The sequence below is a fragment of the Pongo abelii genome, chromosome 4 (genome assembly GCF_028885655.2).
Source record: "Pongo abelii isolate AG06213 chromosome 4, NHGRI_mPonAbe1-v2.0_pri, whole genome shotgun sequence".
NCBI lineage: Eukaryota > Metazoa > Chordata > Mammalia > Primates > Hominidae > Pongo > Pongo abelii.
The window spans coordinates 113,383,546-113,408,304 of record NC_071989.2 but is presented as its reverse complement, the minus strand read 5'-3'; positions in this window follow the sequence as shown (position 1 = coordinate 113,408,304).

Sequence of the window (24,759 nt, the reverse complement as noted above, 5' to 3'; positions counted from 1 at the left end):
TTTTAGTTGTCCCTATCACGTTCATCATTATTTGTGTGTTTGTGTGTGTGTATGTATATATGTATTTGTCCCGTTATTCAAGACAGAGTCATACATGAGCAAACAGGTGATTATCCAGCTTCAAGGGTAATCCTGAAGGGCCTTTTAGAAGAATCAGCTCTTTCACAATAATCTGTTGTCTTCCTACACAATGTTGAAAGGTAAACCAACAATTACATTTTGATTATTAAGTATATGTAATACATAATATGTAAAACATTATGTATTGTATATATTACATATAAATATATATAAAATCCATACATACAGAACTATACATACAGACATTATGCATATATCATTGAACTAATACCAGTTATACAAATTATTCAAAAATGAGTACGTATCATGTGAGAATAGCTTAATCTATTGTTAAAAAATCTGTCGTAGGTCTGAGGCATCACTAATATGAATTTAATGTCAGAGCATGATAAAAATCATCTACTGATTTAACTTGAGGAAATTTGATTTGCTTGTTTTTCTCCCACAAATAATTTTTTAAAAATTATAACTAGCGTGACTTCCAGGATGGCAATATACAGTATCTGGCTCACATACCTTAATGATGAAGAGTAAGATCTTATCTCTCTCTTGTTATATCTGAAAAGGCTAGTTTCAAATACATTTTTCAGACTAAAGACAGCCATTTGTTAACTCCACTTAGAATTATTTTTATAGATATTGTTATATTATAATCTCATAATTAGCCATTTGTTGACATGTTAGTGAACTTTGTGTTATTTTTATTCATTGTACATGTCTGATTATAAATGTATAAGATGATAGGGCTCCTGGGCTAAATTAATTGTATTTATTTGTTGGTAAGAAAAGTGGGCAAAGGATATGAACAGACACTTCTCAAAAGAAGACATTTATGCAGCCAAAAGACACATGAAAAAATGCTCATCATCACTGGCCATCAGAGAAATGCAAATCAAAACCACAATGAGATACCATCTCACACCAGTTAGAATGGCAATCATTAAAAAGTCAGAAAACAACAGGTACTGGAGAGGATGTGGAGAAATAGGAACACTTTTACACTGTTGGTAGGACTGTAAACTAGTTCAACTATTGTGGAAGTCAGTGTGGCGATTCCTCAGGGATCTAGAACTAGAAATACCATTTGACCCAGCCATCCCATTACTGGGTATATACCCAAAGGACTATAAATCATGCTGCTATAAAGACACATGCACACGTATGTTTATTGCGGCACTATTCACAATAGCAAAGACTTGGAACCAACCCAAATGTCCAACAACGATAGACTGGATAAAGAAAATGTAGCACATATACACCATGGAATACTATGCAGCCATAAAAAATGATGAGTTCATGTCCTTTGTAGGGACATGGATGAAACTGGAAATCATCATTCTCAGTAAACTATCACAAGGACAAAAAACCAAACACCGCATGTTCTCACTCATAGATGGGAACTGAACAATGAGATCACATGGACACAGGAAGGGGAACATCACACTCTGGGGACCGTTGTGGGGTGGGGGAAGGGGGGAGGGATAGCATTAGGAGATACACCTAATGCTAAATGACGAGTTAATGGGTGCAGCACACCAGCATGGCACATGTATACATATGTAACTAACCTGCACATTGTGCACATGTACCCTAAAACTTAAAGTATAATAATAATAAAAAAAAGAAATCAATTATAATTCTCATGTTATTTTTTAAGTAAATATTTAAAATAAAAACCGTATTGGCTAGATCTAAAACATCAAATCAGATTTAAATTAAAAATATAGAGAAGATAATACATTATAGAGTCACACTCTTCTGTTTCTATTTGTAATTTTTCATTTATTGCTTTATGCCTTTACTCTGAAACACAAAAATAATATCATGAATTTATAGTTTTGTTACAGTTGACATTTTATTTAACTTTAAATCTGAAAAATTCTTCTCTGAAAAATTCTTGCTGATCTACTTATATAATTTTCTACTTTATCTTTAATAAAGTTATAATTTTGTTACTGAAAACAATCAAAAGAAAACCTGAACAAATTGCAACTGTCCAAATTTTATAAAATTTTTCTTTTTACAACAGTCAGCATCACAACTCTGAAGTAAATTGCCTTTGAATACTTCTGTACCAGATGTCAGCCATCTTGCTTATCACTGAACAAGCCACATTTGAACTAAACAGCTCAGTATCGCATTGAGGGATGTGGTGGCTGATTGAACACAGGTGTAATAGTTGATATACTGTCACACAGTCTGACGTTAACCTAAGATCTTTGTTGAAATAGTTATTACTGATGGCATGAAATGTAATTGCTAATTTTCTGCCTGAGTGGTTACATATTTTCTCTAAATCTTGAGAGTTATTCATCCTTTTTCCACTGCCCATTCCTCAGAGTTTAAGGCAGATGTGTCAGTGGCCCATGGACCAGTAATTGAACCTGTCACTTGCAATCTACAAGCTTCATTCTTCAGAAATGTGACCACTGCTTTATTTACTCTCCTGCTTATTTTTCTCTGGGTATCAAATGCCCTACTTGAACAAAGCTAACTAATATTCATTGTTTACCTTTAAGGAGTTCTTTCATCACAAAGCAAATGAACTGGGAGTGAGTCAAGTTTGATTATTTTTTAGTATTTCTCATGGATTCTGGTTTTCAAATGAATTGCTTTTCTAGGAGCCTAATTATACTAAATAAATCAATTGCGTTGTGGGTGTAGAAAGTGTGGAGGTTTAGTGGAGAAAGGGTTGGGAGGTTGGGATAGATTTGCTATTTTTTGTATGAATGTAAACTTTCTTAGAATGACTTAACATAACTCAAGCTGCTCATACACCTTTCCTGAATTTCACTGAGTAGCACTGCATACTAGTGCTTAGTGTCCAATGATCAACCAGTGCTTAGTAGTTTTGCTAATAAATATGTTGCAATAGACAAAGTTCCAATAAACTTTTTACCCCCAATTTTTATTTTTACTGAAATAATCCAATTAAGTTACAATACACATTAAAAATCAAGGTGCTAATATACCCCAAATTTGGAGGATTTTTTAATAAAATTATTTTAATTTTGTATTTTGCCAAAACCCTTTCAAAATTAACTGAGTCTCCAAGAAACTATATAGTTTATTATTGTGTATTTTATATATTAATTTTATTTGCAAAAGATAATACAATTCTTTCTACAACTGTACTCAACTAATAAATAGATGGGACTATAAAACTGTTGGTTGAAGTTTAAGATGGTGGAGCATGTGTCTTTCAGTGAAAAAAAAAGTGACAAAATTAATCATTTTGGCTTAGTGGAAAAATTAAAGCCCTGCTTTAAAATTGTGCCCCAAGGCAGATCTTGTGATCTAAGACAGGTCGTCTGTATCTCAGTGTTTTTGTCTTCAAGAGGGGAACAATAACCCCTGTTTTACTAGTTGATATCAATATTGGAGATGTGTAGAAAAATCACCTTGGGCAACATCTGGCATATAACAGAGACTTGATGCTTGGTACCTATTGTATAAAGACCTTGTATTAGTCCATTCTCACACTGCTGATAAAGACATACCCAAGCCTGGGCAATTTACAAAAGAAAAAGGTTTAATGGACTTACAGTCCCACGTGGCTGAGGAGGCTTCACAATCATGGCAGAAGGTGAAAGTCATGTCTCACATGGCGGCTGACAAGAGAAGAGAGCTTGTGCAGGGAAACTCCCATCTATAAAACCATCAGATCTCGTAAGTCGTATTCACTATCACAAGACCAGAACAGGAAAGATCTGCCCCCATGATTCAATTACCTCCCACAACACATGGGAATTCAAGATGAGATTTAGGTGAGGACACAGCCAACCATATCATTCTGCCCCTGGCCCCTCCCAAATCTTATGTCCTCACATTTCAAAACCAACCATGCCTTCCCAACAGTCCCCCAAAGGCTTAACTCATTTCAGCATTAACTCAAAAGTCCACAGTCCAAAATCTCAGTCTCAGTCCATCTGAGACAAGGCAAGTCCCTTCTGCCCATGAGCCTATAAAATCAAAAGCAAGTTAGTTACTCCCTAGATGCAATGGGGGTACAGACCCCCATTTACAGGTAAATACAGCCATTCCAAATGGGAGAAATCGGCCAAAACAAAGGGTTTACAAGCCCCATGCAAGTCTGAAATCCAGCAGGGCAGTCAAATCTTAAAGCTCTAAAATGTTCTCCTTTGACTCTATATTTCACATCCAGGTTACACTGATGCAAGAGGTGGATTCCCATGGCCTTGGGCAGCTCCGCCCTTGTGGCTTTGCAGGTTATAGCCTCCCTCCTGACTACTTTCAGAGGCTGGCGTTGAGTGTCTGTGGCTTTTCCAGGAACATGGTGCAAGCTGTCGGTGGATCCACTATTCTGGTGTCTGGAGGATGGTGGCCCTCTTCTCACACCTCCACTAGGCAGAGCCCCAGTAGTGACTCTGTGTGAGGGCTCTGATCCCATGTTTCCTTTCTGCACTGCCCTAGCAGAGGTTCTCCATGAGAGCCCCACCCATGCAGCAAACTTCTGCCTAGGCATCTGGGTATTTCTATACATCCTCTGAGATCCAGGCAGAGGTTCCCAAAACTCAATTCTTGACTTTTGTGTACCTGCAGGCTCAACATCACGTGGAAGCTGCCAGGGCTTAGGGCTTCCATCTTCTGAAGCAACAGCCTGAGCTGTACCTTGGCTCCTTTTAGTCATGGCTGGAGCGGCTGAGTTGCAAGGCACCAAGTCCCTATACTGCACACGGCAGAGGGACCCTGGGCCCGGCTCACAAAATAATTTTTTCCTCCAATCCTCTGGAGATGTGATGGGAAGGGCTGCCACAAAGGTCTCTAACATGCCCTGGTGACATTTTCCCATTGACTAGGTGATTAACATTTGGCTTCTCATTTTTTCTGCAAATTTCTGCAGCCAGCTTGAATTTCTCCTCAGAAAATCAGGTTTTCCTTTCTATGGCATTGCCAGGCTGTAAATTTTCCAAACTTTTATGCTCTGTTTCCTTTATAAACTGAATGCCTTTAACAGCACCCAAGTCATATCTTGTGTGCTTTGCTGCTTAGAAATTTCTTCTGCCCAATACCCTACATCATCTCTCTCATGTTCAAAATTCCACACATCTTTAGGGCAGGGACAAAATGCCACCAGTCTCTTTGTTAAAACGTAACAAGTGTCACCTTTGCACCAGTTCCCAAGTAGTTCCTCCTCTCCATCTGAGACCACCTCAGCCTTGATATCATTGTCCATATTATTATAAACATTTTGGTCAAAGCCATTCAAAAAGTCTCTAGGGAGTTCCACACTTTCCCACCTTTTTCTGTCTTCTTCTGAGCCGTCCAAACTCTTCCAACCTCTGCCTATTACCCAGTTCCAAAATTGCTTCCACATTTTCAGGGGCAGTGTCCCACTCTACCAGTACTAATTAGTCCATTTTCATGCTGCTGATAAAGACATACCCGAAACTGGGCTCTGTACAAAAGCAAAAGGTTTAATGGACTTACAGTTCCACATGGCTGAGGAGGCCTCACAATCATGGCAGAAGGTGAAAGGCGTGTCTCACATGGCAGCAGACAAGAGAAGAGAGTTTGTTCAGGGATACTTCCTTGTTTTAAACCATCAGATCTCATGAGACTTATTCACTGTCAAGAGAGTAGCACAGGAAAGACCTGCCTCCATGATTCAATTACCTTCCGCTAAGTCTCTCCTATAGCACATGGGAATTCAAGATGAGATTTGGATGGGGACACAGCCAAACCATATCAGATCTATTATGGATCCTGAAGTTCTAATAATAACGAGACAATTTACCAATGGAAGAGTCAGCTAGCCACGTTAGGTTCTGGAGAGAATGTTTTCAAGTTTAGGTGAACACAGAAATACAGACTTCTGAGGTTTAAATCTGATTGAGGAAAGGAAAAACCAGGTATGCTGTTTCTTCTAGGTGCAGTTGTCTGGGGTCTCATTAACAGTGGAGGGAGGTACTGTGCATATACATCAGAGCTGCACTAAAATGCAATGTTTTGTGCATATGTTGCTATGCTCATAGACTGATTTATACAGATACTGCATTATAAAGTAGAGTTATTATATGGTGCCACACTAAAAGGGAAAGTAGTATGCCTTAAGTTATATTCCACTTTAGTGTTTCAAAGTGACATATTTATAAGGTAAAATTTCTAAGTTTAAAACTATAATTACTGTGTGTTTTCTTTACATATGATTTATGAACCACTTTTTTCTGGCCTCCGTATGTTCATTTCTGGGTTGTAGAAGCAAAAGATGTACAATGAATGTAAACTTTGAGAAGAGATGAACATTAGGGAACTGAATCTAAGGAATGGAATCTCATTAAGATTGAGAAGTAGGAATAATGAGCATTTGGAATAGATAAGTCACAGGGCACACTGTAGGACCAGGGTTGTGATATAGTTGCTTGTTTATTTTTTTTTAATGCTGTCTTGACCCAGTTTTGAGGCATGGTTAGAAACTGGTCAGTTCTCATTTTTCAGCAGCTGATTAAGTCCACACCCCAACCACTTCTTTATGAGACTTTCACACCCTTAGACCTCTCTGTAACCTGCTCTAATTTTCCTGAGAGCCAAGTATCAGAGAACTTGGTCCCAGATATTCAAATTAGCCAACCTGCAAGAAACGCACAAAAGCTAGCCAAACTTTCCACTTGTCATACAAAAGCTGCCTGGTACCTCTCCATCTTGCTGTTATCTTGGCCCCTGGTTGCAATTTTCTCTGTGGCCTCACCTGGTAGAGTTTTGTAATTTGAAGCTGGGAAGTTGGTTTATTTTTGTATATATTTAAGGTTTACTGAATGATATCTTGATTTATAAGTCTAGAGATCTATTTGGAGCTTTGCTTTTCATCTATCCAAATGTCATTGTGTTGTGTCCTGCCCCTAAAAGAATTTTTAAATCTTATAATTCCAGGTAATCATCTAGGGGACAACAGATACCAAAGGCCAAGATACCAAAAATCCATCAGTTAAAACAAAAGCAAAGGAAAACAGTTTCCAGAGTTTGATTTCCAGGAGAAAGTTATGGCCTTACTTATATAGATCATACCACAAGGTCTTATTTCTATGCTCAGCAGAGTAACACATGATTGGCATTGCCAAGTGCATTTTTACCACAGCTCAGAAACTACCGACCTTATCTGCCCATTTAGTGAAGGAAAAAACAAGCATCATTCTTTTTTTTCCCCTTAATATTATACTTAGTATACAATAAACTGTGCATATATAAAGTGAACCATTTAGCAAGTGTTGACACGTGAATATACTTGAAAAACCATCACTGGGATCAGATAAACACATATATCACTCCCACAGTCTCCATCTGCCCTTTCATAATGACCTTCTTCTACCCTCCCCATCTCCTCTCCCCCAACCTTTGCTTTCTGTCTCTAGTCAACTATTGATCTGCTTCCTGTCATTATAAATTACTTTGCTTTTTCCAGAATTTTATGTAAATCGAATCATGCAGTAAGCACTGTTTTATGTCAAGGCTTCTTTCATTATTTTGAAACTTAACTGTATTGTTACATATATCAGTGGTTCATTTTTTATAAGTAATATTAAATTATGTGAATATGGCACAGTTTGTTGATGAATATTTGGTTTGTCTCCATTTTAGGACTATTACCAAAAAAACAGCTATGAACATTTGTATGCATGTCTTTGTATGGACACAAAGTTTTATCCATTCATTTTCTGGAGTAATACCTAAGAGTGAAATAGTTGTATCATATGGAAGAACCTCTGATGGGCCTGCTGGTGGGAATGTAAAACATCAGAACACTTTGGAAACCAGTTTTGCAGTTTCTTAAAAGGTTAAATATACAGCTTCCATATGATCCAACTGCTTCACTCTTAGGTATTACTCCAGAAAATGAATGGATAAAACTTTATGTCCATACAAAGACACGCATACAAATGTTCATAGCTGTTTTTTTGGTAACAGTCATAAAATGGAAACAACCCAAATATTTATCAGCAAATTGTGCTATGTTCACATAATATAATATTACTTATAAAACAGTGAACTATTGATATATGCAACAATACAGCTATTCAAAGTAATAAAAAATGCGACATAAAAGAGTGCTTACTGCATGATTCCAATTACTTAAAAATCTAGAAAATGGAAAGTAATTTATAATGACAGGAAGCAGATCAATAGTTGACTAGAGACAGGGAGTGAAGGTTGGGGGAGAAGACTTGGGGAAGGTAGAAGGTCACTATGAAGGGGCAGATGGAGACTTGTGAGAGTGACAGACATGTTTGTTATCTGATTCCAGCGATGATTTTGCAACTATATTTATATGTCTACGCTTGTGAAATGGTGCAATTTATATATGCACAGTTTATTGTATATTAAGTACACAAGGTTCTGTTCCTCTGTGTCCTTGCTAGCACTTGATATTGTCAGGCTTTTTAATATTAATCAATTTTATAAATATGTAGTGGTATCTCATTGTTGCAGGACATGTCCTTAGTTCTGCTAAACACAGTGTTCTTGTCCATTCCACGGCCAAAAAATTTAGGCTCGCAGACAGTTTAAGGGGTAATGAAGCAAGGTTTTATTGGGTGAAAAGGAAAAAAAAGCGGGTGGGGGGGGGAACAGGGATGGTCCACAAGGCCAGAGTCCCCTGCTAGAGCACTTCCCACCTGCCACTGGAATCCCAGGTTCCTGACGGGAAGAGGAGGGGCCAGGCTCCTCCCTGCTGTAAACTGGAGAACTTCCCGCGGCTCCGCCCCAGTGTACATTCCTCCCAGGGCCCAGGCTGATTGGGGAGTCTCTGGAGACCCCCCCTCCCACGTGGCTGTCTCATCATCATGATTTTATACTTTTCTAATAACTAATGATATTTGGCATCTTTTTATGTGCATATTTATGATTCATGCATTTTCTATATTTAAGTCACTAAACTCTTTAATACATGGATTAATTTAAATTATATTTACTTTTGTTTATTCACTTGAATAAACAAAAATTTTTTTTTTCTTTGGAGACAGGATCTCCCTCTGTTTCCCAGGCCTGAATGCAGTGGGGTGAGCATGGCTCAGGTGATCCGCCTGTCTTAGCCTTCTAAGTAGCTGGAACTGCAAGTGCATGACACCTTGCCTAGATAATTTTTCATATTACTTATAGAGACGAGCTTTCTCCATGTTGCCCAAGCTGGTTTTGAACTCCTGGATTCAATCCTCATCCTCCCAAAGTGCTGAGACAGTAGGCATGAGCCACCGTGCCTGGCCTTGTTTTTTTTGAGACAGAGTCTCACTCTGTCACCCAGACTAGAGTGCAATGGCACAATCTTGTGTCACTGCAATTCCTGCCTACCAGGTTCCAGTGATTCTCGTGTCTCAGCCTCCCAAGTAACTGGGGTTACAGAGGTGTGCCACCAAACCTGGCTAATTTTTGTATTTTTAATAAAGACGGGGTTTCACAATGTTGGCCAGGCTGGTCTGGAACCCCTGACCTCAAGTGATCCGCCTGCCTCGGCCTCCCAAAGTTCTGGGATTACAAGCATGAGCCACCATGCCCGCCAGTCTTTTCTTATTAAGTTTTGACTGTTAAGTATTTCAACACAAGTTCCTTATCAAATATATAATTTTCGAGTGGTTTTCTTTTCATTATTTCAGTAGTATTTTGGTGCTTTCTTTTTTTAAGATTTGAGGTCTCACTATGTTGCCCAACCTAAAGTGCAGTGGCTTTTCACAGGCATAATCACAGCAAACCACACTGGAATTTCTGGCTCAAGTGATCCTACAGCCTCCGCCTCCCAAATAGCTGGGACAACAGTCATGCACCACCCTGCTGGCTCTCAGTGGTGTCTTTTGAAGACAACACATTTCAAAATTTGGTTAAGTCTCAAAAAAATTTTATTCCTCTATTTGTGTATCCCAAATATATCTCAAAGGTGTCCATTTCTTTGTATTTTTTGTTATTACCAGTTTTGTCCTACCATCTCTTATTTCTTCTCTCTGCTGCTTCAATAACCCAAGTCTATGCTTCCAACTCTCACCCCTTTCCATGAACACAATTCTTTATCTAGCAACTTAAAAAATATAACACATACATTGAAATTTTCTGCTTAAATTTTCAATGGTTTCCCACTGGATTTGTAAAAACACCAACTCATTTTATGTACCCTATAATGAATGTTTGTCATGGTCTGGCACCTGCCTTTCACACATAATTTTGTACCACTTTCTCTCTTGATTATTATATTTCGCCTATGTCATCCTCCTTTCTATCTTTGTTACCAGTCAAATTTCTACTTTAGGACTATTGTTCTTATGTTATTATTTGCCTGGGTTGTTTGTTTGACTATTTGATTTATCTGTTATTCCTGACTGCAGAATGAAAGCTTCCTGGTAGCCTGCTTCTTTATTTCTAAACTTCCTAAATTCAGAAGTAGAATAAAGTGAGTATTCTTAAACAGTACCTGAAAAACTGTACAGTGAGAAAATAAATTTTGACAATTCTATAGGTCATTAAGCCAGAGTTTAGTTTAACCTAATAATTTAATTTTCTATTATTTATTATCAATATTTGCTTTACGGGATGAAGGCATCATTCTCAGCAACAACAAATACATATTGAATAAATGAGATTGGGAGCAATATCATAGTTTAAACTAGCAAATTGGTGAAAAACATAAATATCAAGACATAAAGATGAGCAATGATGCAACTAAAATATGAATCAGATACTGAGCCAAATCATGTCTTCACTCTAGGTTACTGAAAGACATTCTAAGAGTAAACACTGACCTTATCAAAAGATAAGCAGTCTGGTTAGTGTTCATGGAGTGAGTAGAAACACGAATGGGTTAAATGAGAACTCAGAAATAGTTGCTGAACAAATGTCCTAACATCTAGTTTAGTCCTAACATCTAGTTTATTCCAGAATGCTATATGAAAGGAAAATGGGTGAGTGTGAAGCTTGTAACCTTGTGCTTAAACTTTCTTATAGCTTTGTGTCATTTTCTTCCTTTGACTATCCAGTGACTCACACCCGTAGGCTGAGGTGGGAAGATCCCTTGATCCCAGGAGTTCAAGACCAGCCTGGGCAATATAGTGAAACCTTGTCTCAGAAAACAAACACACAAACAAACCAAAACAACAACAACAACAACAAACTAAAATTCCTATTATAAGCTACAGAAAAAAAGTTTTGAGATATGAAAGACCTCCTCCATACCCCTTCAATGTGCCTTCATTACATTCTTGATATTTAAATAGGTCTATCACTAGCTGAAGACAACTAAAGAAACATAAGAAACATCCTATTGCTATGTGGTAGAGATCCTCAGGATGGTTTTTTGTTGTTTTGTTTGTTGGTTTGTTTTTTGCTAAAAAAAATTTTTTAGAATATTAGTTTACTAAAAGTAAATTTTCTTCAAACACATGTCCTTGCTAAGTTTGTGTCACACATCCTTAATTTTGTTAGGCGGGTTATCCAACATCCTTAGTTGTCTAGATACTGCTATTGCAGAACAAAGTAAGGCGCTGATCAAGCCCCATGTGACCTTTGCTCTATTCTTGTAAAATGTCTCCATAATAGTGACAATTTACTTCCAGTTATTTTGGAGCCCTGCTTTGAATTCCTATTCTGACAAAATTATTTAAAGTAACAGTACATATTCTAGTAGTGTTAAATTTTTTCATTAAAATGATGTAGGAGATTTTAGGAAATTCAGAAGCTGCTTGTATTCTATAAGGCAAAGAATATTTCCTTGGTTAATATGAGAACCTCTAGATATTTCTGATTGTAGCAATGTCATATTCTATGTTGATATTAAAGTTTATCAGTAAAGAAAGGAGAGAAGAAAGTATTAGTATTGCTTATTTTATTATCATTTTCTTGGTCACAGTGATAATGAGAAATTAATAACTATTTATGAATATCACTTCTTATTCTGTATTTCTGGGTCTAAATAATAGTTGTTCTTCTTGATGTAAATATACATATGCTAATGTGTAAAGCATACATATAATCTCTCAGTGTAAATACAAAACTAATAATTACATGTTTTGGATTTTTTTTTTTTTTTTTGGGTACAGGTTGAGTATCTCTCACCTGAAATACCTGGGACCAGGGACCAGAACTATTTCAGGTTTCAGAATTTTTTGATTTTTTAATTTTGGATTTAGATATATTCGTATATATACATAATATAATATCTTGGGGAGAGGACCAAGATATAAATATGAATTCATTAATATTTTATATACAGCTTATATACATAGCCTGAAGGTAATTTTATACAATTTTTAAGTAATTTTGTGCATGAAACAAAGTTGTTTATGTGATGTCAGGTGTAGAATTTTCCACTGGTGCCATGATGTGATGCTCAAAATCTTTTAGATTTTTAAGCATTTTGGATTACAGATTTTCAAATTAGGGATGTTTAACCTGTAATTAAATTGTTTTTAGTCTACAGTTGCTCCAAATAGTATTGTCCTCTTTCTACTTGTAATTTAACAAATACACTAGTCAGATATTGCAAAATGATCCAGGTGCTTTTCTTGAATTACCATTATATTATTTTTAATTTATAAATTAATTTTGTATGTTCAAAAATTATGTTATAATATGTGCTATTTGCAACAATTCTAAACAATGCAGATGTGAATGAAGAAAAATATTTTTAGCCAAACATAAAAATTGAACAATGCTATAAGAATATGATTTTGCTATTCATTCTTTAATGTTTGTATAAACGTGCAAACACTTAATTCAGTTTATTTTCTTTCTTTTATTTATTTTTAAATAAAAATTGAGTTGCATGATGCATATTACTCTCCTACTTTTTTTTCACTGCTTCATCATGGATAACTTTTCAACTCAGCACACACAAATCTCACTTTTCTTTATTTAACATAGTTTAGAAATTATTATTTATTCAACCATTCCTCTATGAACTTTCAGGATGTGTTAGTATTTTACTTTTGCAATTAACATTACAGTAAACTGATTCGTAAAGATGTTAAAGAAAAACTTGAATGGCACTTGTTAAAACTTATTAAGGAAGATTTATTCAAGATTATTTTTATAGGTTTAAGGATTACTGCAATGGGGCTTGCAGTCAGGGAGAGAAATTGAGCTCAACCCTGAATATAGCGTAAGCAAGTGGGAATTTAGTGCCAAGCAACAGGATGGAGGTCATTGGATGGAAAAGTACTAAAAGGAAACATTAGAAGTAAGGGAGAATCTGTCTAACCCACCTACAGAATTATTTGTAAGGAGAAGCCAGGGTGATCAGACATCACCTTCAGGATGATGGAGGCCTGGGAACCTGATCAAATGTTGAGAATAATCAGATATTGAGTGTGGAAGGCTCTTGCTAACTTGACTTAGCAAGCTTCTGTGTTAAAACTAACTTTTATGAAGAAGTGTGCATATGGGCCTAGAAAATTCAGCATCCTGACTAAAGTTTGGCCAGGAAAATAATCTTTTTCAAAGAAAATTGTTTAATTAAAATATCAAAAAATGTATTATGTTCTTTTGAATTATGTTCTTTTGATATCGTCCTCAGGCAAATAGATTTTCAGAATTTAATAAATAAAAGCAACTCTAACACTGAATAGTTTTTTGAAATAAATTTTAATTGCGAAGAACTAAAATAATTTCATCAAGAACACACACTACAATTTGAAAAGATTTTTCTCTTTTTCATGACTCCTACAGAGAAAACAAAAGTGAAAGTGTGGGAAAGAAAGAGACAGGTTTTTAGTTACAAATATTAGAAATATAAAATAGCATAAAACTTATACGATAGCTCCTCTTCTACTATAGAAATTTATCCTCCAGGATAAATAAATTTGCTTCATGCAGGACAGTTTTAAACATCACTAGTAAATGAAATTATACCCCCTTAGAATATAATTTTACAGTTGAATTATTTGTCTTATTAGAGACTGTTACCTTATGTATTCGTCACCTGAGCTTATTTTGGATTACTTTTGTTGTAAGACTTTAGTTAATATTGTAATAATTCTATAAAGAAATAATCTTTATTATGTAGGTAGTAGAGGTGGTAAATTATCTTGTTAGTGGATGAGAGAAATTTGTTCTTAATGAGATGAAATGAGTGTACATGTATTAAGACAAACTTCAAACCAGGGCTTTTGGTTCTTAATTCTTCTTTCTATGAGGTCATATTGCTTACCATACACTTGACTATGCAGTAAATGTTTGCTTAAATGTATTTTCTTTAATATGTGACATGCACATGTAGGTTAAATCACCTAACAGACTAAAAAATTTTCTAGTCACTAGATGCAGAAACTGTGCAAATGAGAGAGGTAAATATGCTGTTTGAAACCAAAAGTTCATAGAAGTCTACACCTACTGAAAAATGTACACTAAGATTATGTAGGTGACCACCAACCATACTAGTTTTAGGTTTTGGAGTATTCTTATTTCATCCTAATATTGACTCACTGAATTAGGCAGTTTAGAAAATGGATTGGGTAATATATATTCCAATTGTTTCTTCAAATCTCCAACCTACATTTGTGACAATGCTCTTTGCTGCAAGAAGCTATAGCATGCATTGGTTAGGTTTCTTTGCCTTCTGACTGTCAAATAAGTTTTGCAGGAAAACGGAAACTTGGAAGAAAGAGTTGTCTGTGTCCTTTTTGTACCTTTAGCTCTATTTCTCCCTGTAAGCAGATTACTGCTCTAACTTCAAACCCCTCAGGCCTAGAATTGGTAAAGGCCTGCCATTTCTGGCTCCACAAAGTGTTGGTTTCTCTTAATCCTGCCTACAAGTGTAAATGGTTCATCCATTGAACCCTCTTGGATGCTCTTTTTGAATGCATCATCTATTTTCTCCCATACCTTGTCTGTCATAAAGTTTTTCATTTGTTACAGATACAGCGACTCTTCATTTTAGTTCCAGGTATGTGAAAAGCTAATTTTATGCTATTCAGTCAACAGAGAGTAGGCATTGTTAAAAGGTATGTTAAGTATTCCTACAATTGTTTAAATCATACTTATCACATTTCTTATACTATTGGGCTTTTATTTTGTATGCTATTCTAAATGAATGATAGACTTGTGGACTACAGGAAAGTAGAGAGATGCATTTCACGAGGCACTTATGTTAAAAAGTGGGTCTCTTGTACACATTCTATTTAAAACTGATGTGTCAAGTGTTCTTGTTGATATAAGAGAGTGATATAAGAGAGTGGGTAAGGATGGTATGTAAGTGTGTGTCTAATTACCTATCTAGGACATCTCATTATCTGAAATCAAGAAAGCTAAAATCTGAAGAAAGCTGATAAAAAGGCAACTGAATCTGTGAGGAAGTGTTTTAAAATAGCATAGCTAAGTTGTCACATCCAACACTTAATAGGTTTATAGGTCATCTTTTCAGAATAACTCCTACAAATAAAAAACAACAGATCAAAATGGTATGATGTGCACTAAAAGATGACTGATAAGCAACAATGATCCAGTCTGCATAGGTGGTATCAATCCTCCCCAACACATAAACATAACCACAAAATAAAAGGAAGAGACAGTTGAAAAATATACATCAGAAGATATACCCCCACAAATACATTTCAATATATGTGTATATTCTCAAATGAATAACATCTAATATGGATTCTAAAAGAAAACTACAGCTGAAGATGATCATAGGAAATCAAGAGATGAAGTGAAAGAGTTTAGGAGTTAAACTGAACATTCTAAGTGACCCTGTATGTAAATAGGAATTCTACTGTAAATAAAGGAATATAAAATAGATACTGTTGAAAATGAAATTAGTGGAAAAGAAGATCAGCTTGAGGAACAGAATTCAGCAAATCAGGTATAAAGGAGCAAATACAAAAAGGTAATTCTCTTTACCTTAATATATCTATTAATTTTTAATTTTTGGGTACATAGTAAGTATATGTGTTTATGGGGTACATGAGATACTTTGATACAGGCATGCAATAAGTAATAATCACATCATGTAAATGGGGTATCCATGCCCTCAAGCATTTATCCTTTGTGCTACAAACAATCCACTTTTACTCTTTTAGTTATATTAAAATGTATAAATTATTATTGAATACCGTCAGTCCGTTGTGCTATCAAATACTGTCTTATTTATTCTTTCTAACTTCTCTTGGTACCCATTAACTATCTCCACTTCTCCCCCAGCCTCCACCACCCTCCCCAACCTCTGGTAACTGTCCTTCTACTCTCTATCTCCATGAGTTCAACTGTTTAAATTTTTAGATCCCACAAATAAGTGAAAACAGGTGAAGTTTGTCTACTGCGACTGAAAAATTTTACTTAACATAATGACCTCCAGTTCCATCCATGTTGTTGCAAATGCAGGATCTCATTCTTTTTTATTGCTGAAAAGTATTCCCTTGTATATATGAACCCTGTTTTCTTTATTCATTCACGTGTCAATAGACACTTCGACTGCTTCCAAATCTTGGCTATTGTGAACAGTGCTGCAAGAAACATGGAAGTGCAGGTATCTCTTTAATATATTGATTTCCCTTCTTTTGGGAATACATCCAGAAGTGGAATTGCTGGAATATAGGGTAGCTCTAGTTTTAGTTTTTGAGGAACCTCCAAGCTGTTCTCGAAAGCGGTTGTACTAATTTACATTCCCACCAACAGTGTACAAGGGTTTCCTTTTCTACATATCCTCGCCAGCATTTGTTCCTGCCTGTCTTTTGGGTAAAAGCCATTTAAACTAGGGTGAGATGATATCTCATTGTAGTTTTGATTTGAATTTCTCTGGTGATGATCAAGGATATTGAGCACTATTTTATATGCCTTTTTGCCATTTGTATATCTTCTTTTGGGAAATGTCTTTTAAAATATTTTGCCTATTTATTAATTGGGTTATTAGATCATTTCCTATAGAGTTGTTTGAGCTCCTTATATATTCTGGTTATTGATCCCTTATCAGATGGTTAGTTTGCAAATGCTTTCTCCCATTCTGTGGGTTGTCTCTTCACTTTTTTGATTACTTCTTTCTCTGTGAAGAAGCTTTTTAATTTGATGTGATTTCATTTGTCCATTTTTGCTTAGATTGCCTGTGTTAGTGAGGTATTACTCAAGAAATTTTTCCCAGATCAATTTCCTGTAGAGTTTTCCCAATGCTTTCTTCATTTCATAGTTTAATGTCTTAGATTTAAGTCTTTAAACCATTTTGATTTGATTTTTGTGTGTGGTGAGAGATTGGGGTCTAGTTTCATTCTTCTGCATATGAATATCCGGTTTGCTCAGCACCATTTATTTAGGAGACTATCCTTTACCCCAATGTATGTTTTTGGTACAATTTGAAAAATGACTTCACTGTATTTTGTTCCTGGGTTTTCTATTCTGTTCCATTGATCTATGTGTCTGTTTTTATGCCAGTTACCAGGCTGTTTGTGTTACTATAGCTCTTTACTATAATTTGAAGTCTGTTAATGTGATTCTTCCAGTTTTGTTCTTTTTCCTCAGAATAACTTTGTGTTATTCTAGGTCTTTTGTGGTTCCATAGAAATTTTAGGATCTATTTTTTCTGTTTCTGTGAAGGATGTCATTGATATTCTGATAGAGATTGCATTGTATCTATACATTGCACTGGGTAGTATGGACATTTTAACAATACTGATTCTTCCAACCCATGAACATGGATTTCTATTTTTTGTGTCCTCTTCAATATTTTTCATCAGTGTTTTATGTTTTTTATTATAGATATCCTTCACTTCTTTGATTACTAGATATTTAATTTCATTTATGGCCTTTGCTAATGGGATTACTTTTTTATTTCTTTTTCAAATTGCTCACTGTTGGCTTATAGAAATGCTATGGATTTTTGTATGTTAATTTTGTTTCATGCAATTTTACTAAATTTATCAATTCTACTAGTCTTTTGGTAGAGTCTAGGTTTTCCACAAAAAGGTAATTTTTAAGAATATAATCATAAACATAAAATATAAGAAAATAATCAGTGTTCTATGGGAAGAAAATAAAATATAGAAAGCAAATGTAAAATTGTCTAAGATACAATAGAAGAGATTTTCTAAACTACTTACAGATAGCAAAAATGAAAACATTTCCTGATAAAGACTTAAATCTATAGAATGTGAGAGCTTTTATGGCATTAATTTACATTTATAATTTAATCTAGTTCCATATATAGATAGAAATAAATTTTAGATAGCTAGATGTTGCAGGAATTCAGGTACCAGTTGGAGCTGTGGCAGAGGAACATAAATTGTGAATATTTCATATTAACATGGACATTTATCAGTTCCCAAATAATACTTTTATAATTTCTTATGCCTCTCTTTACTTTAATTTCTTAATCCTGTTATCTTCATAAGCCGAGGATATACGTCACCTCAGGACCACTGTGATAATTGTGTTAACTGTACAAATAGATTGTAAAATGTGTGTTGGAACAATATGAAATCAGTGCACCTTGAAAAAGAACAGAATAACAGCGATTTTATGGAACAAGGGAAGACAACCATGAGGTCTGACTGCCTGCAGGGTCGGGCAAAAAGAACCATATTTTTCTTCTTACAGAGAGCCTATAAATGGATGTGCAAGTTGGGAAGATATTGCTAAATTCTTTTCCTAGAAAGGAATATTAATATTAATACCCTGGGAAAGGAATGCATTCCTGGGGGGAGGTCTATAAATGGCCACTGTGGGAATGTCTGTCTTGTGCAGTTGAGATAAGGACTGAGATATCTCCTTGTCTCCTGCAGTACCCTCAGGCTTACTAGGGTGGGGAAAAACTCTGCCCTGGTAAATTTGTGGTCAGACCGGTTCTCTGCTCTTGAATCCTGTTTTCTGTTGTTTAAGATGTTTATCAAGACAATATGTTTTATCAAGACAAAACATAGACCCTTATCAGTCGTCCTGCTCTTTCCCTTTGTCCTGTTTCCTCAGAATCATGTGATCTTTGTTAGACTCTTATTAGTAGTTCTGCTTTTTGCCCTTTGAAGCATGTGATCTTTGTACCTACTCCCTGTTCTTACACCCCCTCCCCTTTTGAAACCCTTAATAAAAAACTTCCTGGTCTGAGACTCAGGTGGGCATCACGGTCCTACTGATACATGATGTCACCCCCAGCGGCCCAGCTATAAAATTCCTCTCTTTGTACTGCCTCTCTTTATTTTTCAGCTGGCCGACACTTATGGAAAATAGAACCTATGTTGAAATATTGGGGACGGGTTCCCCCAATAGATAGATATTGTTAAATGTATTCAGCAAGAGAGGAAAAATAGCAAATAAAAATTAAACATAAGAAATAATGCTAGACAATAAATATATATTGAAATTTTAAAAACTTAAGTTGTAAGAACAAAAGCTGGGCTTTTCTTATTTACTGCAGCAGTCATCATCAGAGTATGTGACAGTAACAGTACAATCATTAGAAGAAAAATAAAAGTCTAGGTCCAAGAACATTTAGAACAAATAAAGTTGTTATTAATGAGTAGTAGCTTTTAAATTCATAAAATAACAGTTGTGAAAGCCATACAGAAAAAAACATTTCAAGCTATTTGTACCTAAAGTAGATTCATGTACTAAACCATTTATTTCTCTTCCTTGAAAATGTATTTGATAATAAAAATCCAGCTGTGACAGCCTGATAAAGACTAATAAAGATTTGTCTATTTCCTAATCCCTGGAGACTGCAAATGTTACCTTTCTGGGAAGAAAAAAAAAAAAACACCTGTGAAGATGTGATTAAATTAAGGATCTTGAATTGAGATCATTATGGATTGTCTCGGTAGGGCCTAAATGTAATCACAAGTATACTTATAAGAAAGAGGCAGAGAGGCCAGGTGCAGTGGCTCATGCCTGTAATCCCAGCACTTTGGGAGGCTGAGGCAGGTGGATCACGAGATCAGGAGATCGAGACCATCCTGGCTAACACGGTGAAACCCTGTCTCTACTAAAAATACAAAAAATTAGGTGGGTATTGTGGCAGACGCCTGTAATCCCAGCTACTCAGGAGGCTGAGGCAGGAGAATGGCGTGAACTCGGGAGGTGGAGCTGGCAGTGAGCTGAGATTGCGCCACTGCACTCCAGCCTGGGTGACAGAGCGAGACTGTCTCAAAAAAAAAAAAAAAAAAAAAAACAAGAAAGAAAGAGGCAGAGAAAGATCATACCCCTCCCAACACACACACACATGCTTGTACACACATACGCATGCAAGAAAACAATGTAAAGATGGAGCAGAGAGAAATGCAGACATAAACCAAGGAGTGGCAATAGCCACTAGAAGATGGAGAGACAAGGGTCTGATTCTCTCCTAGAGCTCAGGAGGAAGCACAGCTATGCCTACGTTTTGATCATGAGCTTCTGTTAAAATAAATTTCAGTGTTGTAAGTCATTACAATGATTAATTTAGTGTGTCAACTTAGCTGGGCCATGGTACCCAACTTCTTGGATAAACATGTCTGATAATTCTGTGACAGTATTTCTTAAAGACAGTCTTAATATTTAAATCAGTAGACTTTGAGTAAAGCAGATTGCTATCCACAATGTAGCTGGGCTACTTTCAATCAGCTCAAGGCCTTAAGATAAAACAGACTAAGGTCTCCCAAGGAAGAGGAAATTCTTTCTCCAGACTGTCTTTGGACTTGAACTGCAACATTAACTCTTCTCTGGTTCTACAGTTTGCCTTTCTACCCTGAAGATATAGATTCAACAGCCTCCACAATCACTTGAACCATTCTTTAAAATAAACTTCTAAGACACATACACACACACACACACACACACACACACACATTTTCCACATTCTATTGGTTCTGTTTCTCTAGAGGAATCTGATTAATGTAACTACCAAGTGTGTAGTAATTTGCTGCAGCAGCCACAGGAAACTAATATACCAGCAAACACAATTATTTTAACATACCAATTTAACACAAATTAAAGATTCAGAAATTAAGGAATGTTGATATGGAATAATTTTTAATGTATGTCAAATATGTTTAAAAATAGATTATAATGCTATAGAATTCTGGACATGTTATTCACGATATGCAACATAAGCATTACAAGTATGCCTTTTCAAAAGCTTTTGTCATAATAAAATTTTATCCAATGCCATGAATGAGCAAAACATATTATCCAAAGCCTTAAGAATGAGATAACTAAAAATATACTGTAACACTATTAAATTATATATATTAATTGCATACAGAAATAAATTATATACAAGGAAACATGTAAACTAACACACACTTACATGTTCATATTCAAAGGAACATAAAGAACAAAACACATACATAAAAAACAGTCACATATGTAATACACATAAAAAGAAGAATAGTCAAAAGATAGCAGAAAAAGAGAATTGTAGAAAACTCTTAACATGAAAGTCAAAAATTACATCCAAACCAATATTTCTGTCTTAGTAATATAGTTACTTTATAACTGTGTTGCTAATTAAAGCTTTAAAGAATTTTGATATACATTTCACATATAACATTCTGCAGTTTAAATATTTTATAATAAGTATATGCGACTTTATTACATTAAAAAATTGACTTTCCACTTATGGCCATGACAAAGAAAATGATACTGGATTTACCCTTCCATTGCATATAGCTAAAAAAATGAACAAATTATATGAGGCAGTTTTTCCTTTGGCATCAGACAACAGATAGCAAAGGACTATGATACTTGACATAAGGGAAATTATTAAGAAGGACTCTAGATTTACTTCAGTTTTGGCTTTGTGGTACATTCAGAAATGTCCAAGAAATGGACCACTAATAGAGCAAGTTGATTTTATAGAGCTCAGGAGTTAGAGATGAGTTACAGACTGCTGAAATAGCTGGATAGGGTAGAAAAGAACAGAAAACTACTCAAATGAAGAGGCTAGATATTTATGTGAAGACTGTCCACAGTTCCTACATATGCACATGGTGAAAATATTCAAGACTTTGCAGAAACCACTACTGAGAGGCTGAGATCTGAAAATAGGGAATAGAGGTTGTGCAGTCCTGAGAGATATCAGAGTTTTGGCCAAATCAGAATTGAGAGACCTCCCTCAGTGCATTGAAACATCAAAGATCCTGGGTATTAGCCTCTAGTGTAAGAATTTTGCCCTAGTACCAATGAAAAAACTAAACACACAGACACGCAAATGCACCAACACTCACAAGAACAAAAAAATTCCCCTTCAGTAATTTGAACTTACACAAAAGCATAATTCAATTGTTTTTAAAGAAAAGCAACATAATCTAGACTTCCTTATTGTATCATATACAATGTCCAGCCTTCATGTAAAGGTTATAAGGAAGTGAAAAAAACAAGGAGTTGCATTCATAATAATAATAATAAAACACTGAATCAAGAGAAGACCACTTAAAATGGAGAAAAAATTGTGACATTTTTATTTATCCTTGTGCTACCTCTATTCTCCACATGGTACTATTGAAAACAGCAGCCCACATACCCAGTACAGGAACCTTCGTTCCAGAGGAAACAGAGCAGTTCTCTGCCTTTTCTTACCAGTCTAGGTGCTCCCTGAAGGACTGATGCAAAGTGTTTTTCTATGTTTTGCCTGACTTGGAAGTCAGTCAGAACAGAAAAGTGTTGAGCATTTCTCAAAAACAGTGTAAGGCAAACAAACAGTCTGAGCCACTTGGGGCACAAGTTTACAATGGAAGCAAACCATGGTGTACAAAAACCTGGGAAGAAGATCTTGTGAGAGTGGTTCTTTGGGAAATTAGGACACTCAATTGCGCCTGAGTATACAAGGGAATTTAGAAAGCCACATGCATTCTCAAGGGAGGATACATACTCAGAAAGGAACTGAGACAGTATTAAGGTTTTGCCTTTTGCTAACCTCTGGGCTCAATGAAAGCAGAAAGTGAATGCTAAGGCAGAGGTAAGTTGCCTAAGCATTCAGGAAGTGCCCCAGCAGAGAGACATTCTGTAAAAACTGGTAGAAGAGAGGTTCTTTTTTTCTTTACTTGTTTATTTCTTTTCCTTCCTTCCTTCCTCCCTTCCCTCCTTCCTTGCTTCTTCCCAGCAATGGTGTTCAAGGAACTAACTTTCAAAACACTAGTCTAACACAAGTTAAAAAAAGTAGAGACTTCAGACAACAAGGAATTCAGAATTTTTAAAAAATTAGAAGAATCGCTAAGCAAACAGCTATACCAAAAAAAAAAAAAAGTCTTGAGAAAGAGAAAGTATCTGATTTCCCAGCTTAGGTCATTATTGTAATTTTTAAAATGCCAAGTATTCAATAAAAACTGCAAAACATCTAAGGAAACAAACAGAATTATGTGCAAAAAAGAAAATATTAATAAAGAGAAAAATTATATAACAAAATCAAACAGAAACTCTGATTAAAAAGAACTGTACATTGCTTAACAAAATAAAAAAAGACTTAAATAGTTGGAAATACATTACCTATTTGTGAATTGAAAAACTTTATATTGATACAATGGTAATATCCATAGTGATCTCCAGATTCGATTGAATTCCTATCAAAATTCCAATGCCCTTTTTTTTCAGAAAAGGAAAATTCAATCATCAAATTAATATGGCATTGCAAAGGGCTCCAAATAGCCAAAACAATATTAAAAGAGAAAATTGAGTTTAATAACTCACACTTCTAGATTTCACAATTTACTGCCAATCACAACAGTCAAATCAGTGTAGACTGGCATAAGCTTAGACACACATAGGTCAATGGAATAAAATTGAGAGTTCAAAAATAAACTCATACATCTATGGCAAATTGATTTTCAGCAAGTTTGCCATATCTGTTCATGGGCAAATAATAGTTTCTTCCAAAAAAATGGTGCTTTAGCAACTGGATAACCACATGCAAAAGAATAAAATTTACCACCACTTCCACTATGCAAAAATTAACCACACAACATATGCAAAAATTAACTTGAAATGGATCAATGCCTAAATTTAAGAGCTAAAATCATAAAACCCAGCAGAAAACATGGGTTTTATGGGTAAGTCTTCATTACCTTGGATTTGATACAAAATTTTTTGATATGACATGACACCAAAACATAAGCAATAAGATTTCTTTTCTTTCTGAGACCTCATGGGATTTACTTTTCAATGCATTATTTCTATCGTTCATCTTTTCAAAGAAATCTAGGCTTCTTCTATCATGTGCTTCAAAACCCTTCCAGCTACCAGCCATTACCCAATTCCAAAGCTACTTCCGTATTTTTATGTACTTGTTATAACAACATTCTACTTCCCAGTACCAAAATTTTTATTAGTTTCCTAGGGCTGCTGTAACAAAGTACTGTAAGCTAGATGGTCTAATACGATAGAAATTTATTCTCTAACCATCCTAGAAGCTAGAAGTTTAATATTAGGTGTTGTCAGGGTCATACTTTCTTGAGATCTCTAGAGGAAGCATCTGTTACACCCCTTTCTTTTAGCTTCTGGTGTTGCTAACAATCCTTTCTCCTCTTTAGCTTGCAATTGTATAACTTCAATTTCTGCTTCTGTTGTCACATGGCATTCTGTCCTTGCAGCTCCACATTGTCTTCTTAAAAAGACAGTAGTCATATTGGATTAAGAATCTACCCCACCCTAGTATAATGCCATCTTAACAAATAGTTACATCTACTATAACCCTATTTTCAAATAATGCCACATTTAGGTGTACTGGAGTCAAAGACTTCAACATATCTTTTTGATGAACACAATTTAATTCATACAAATTACTGATACTTGCTGCAACAT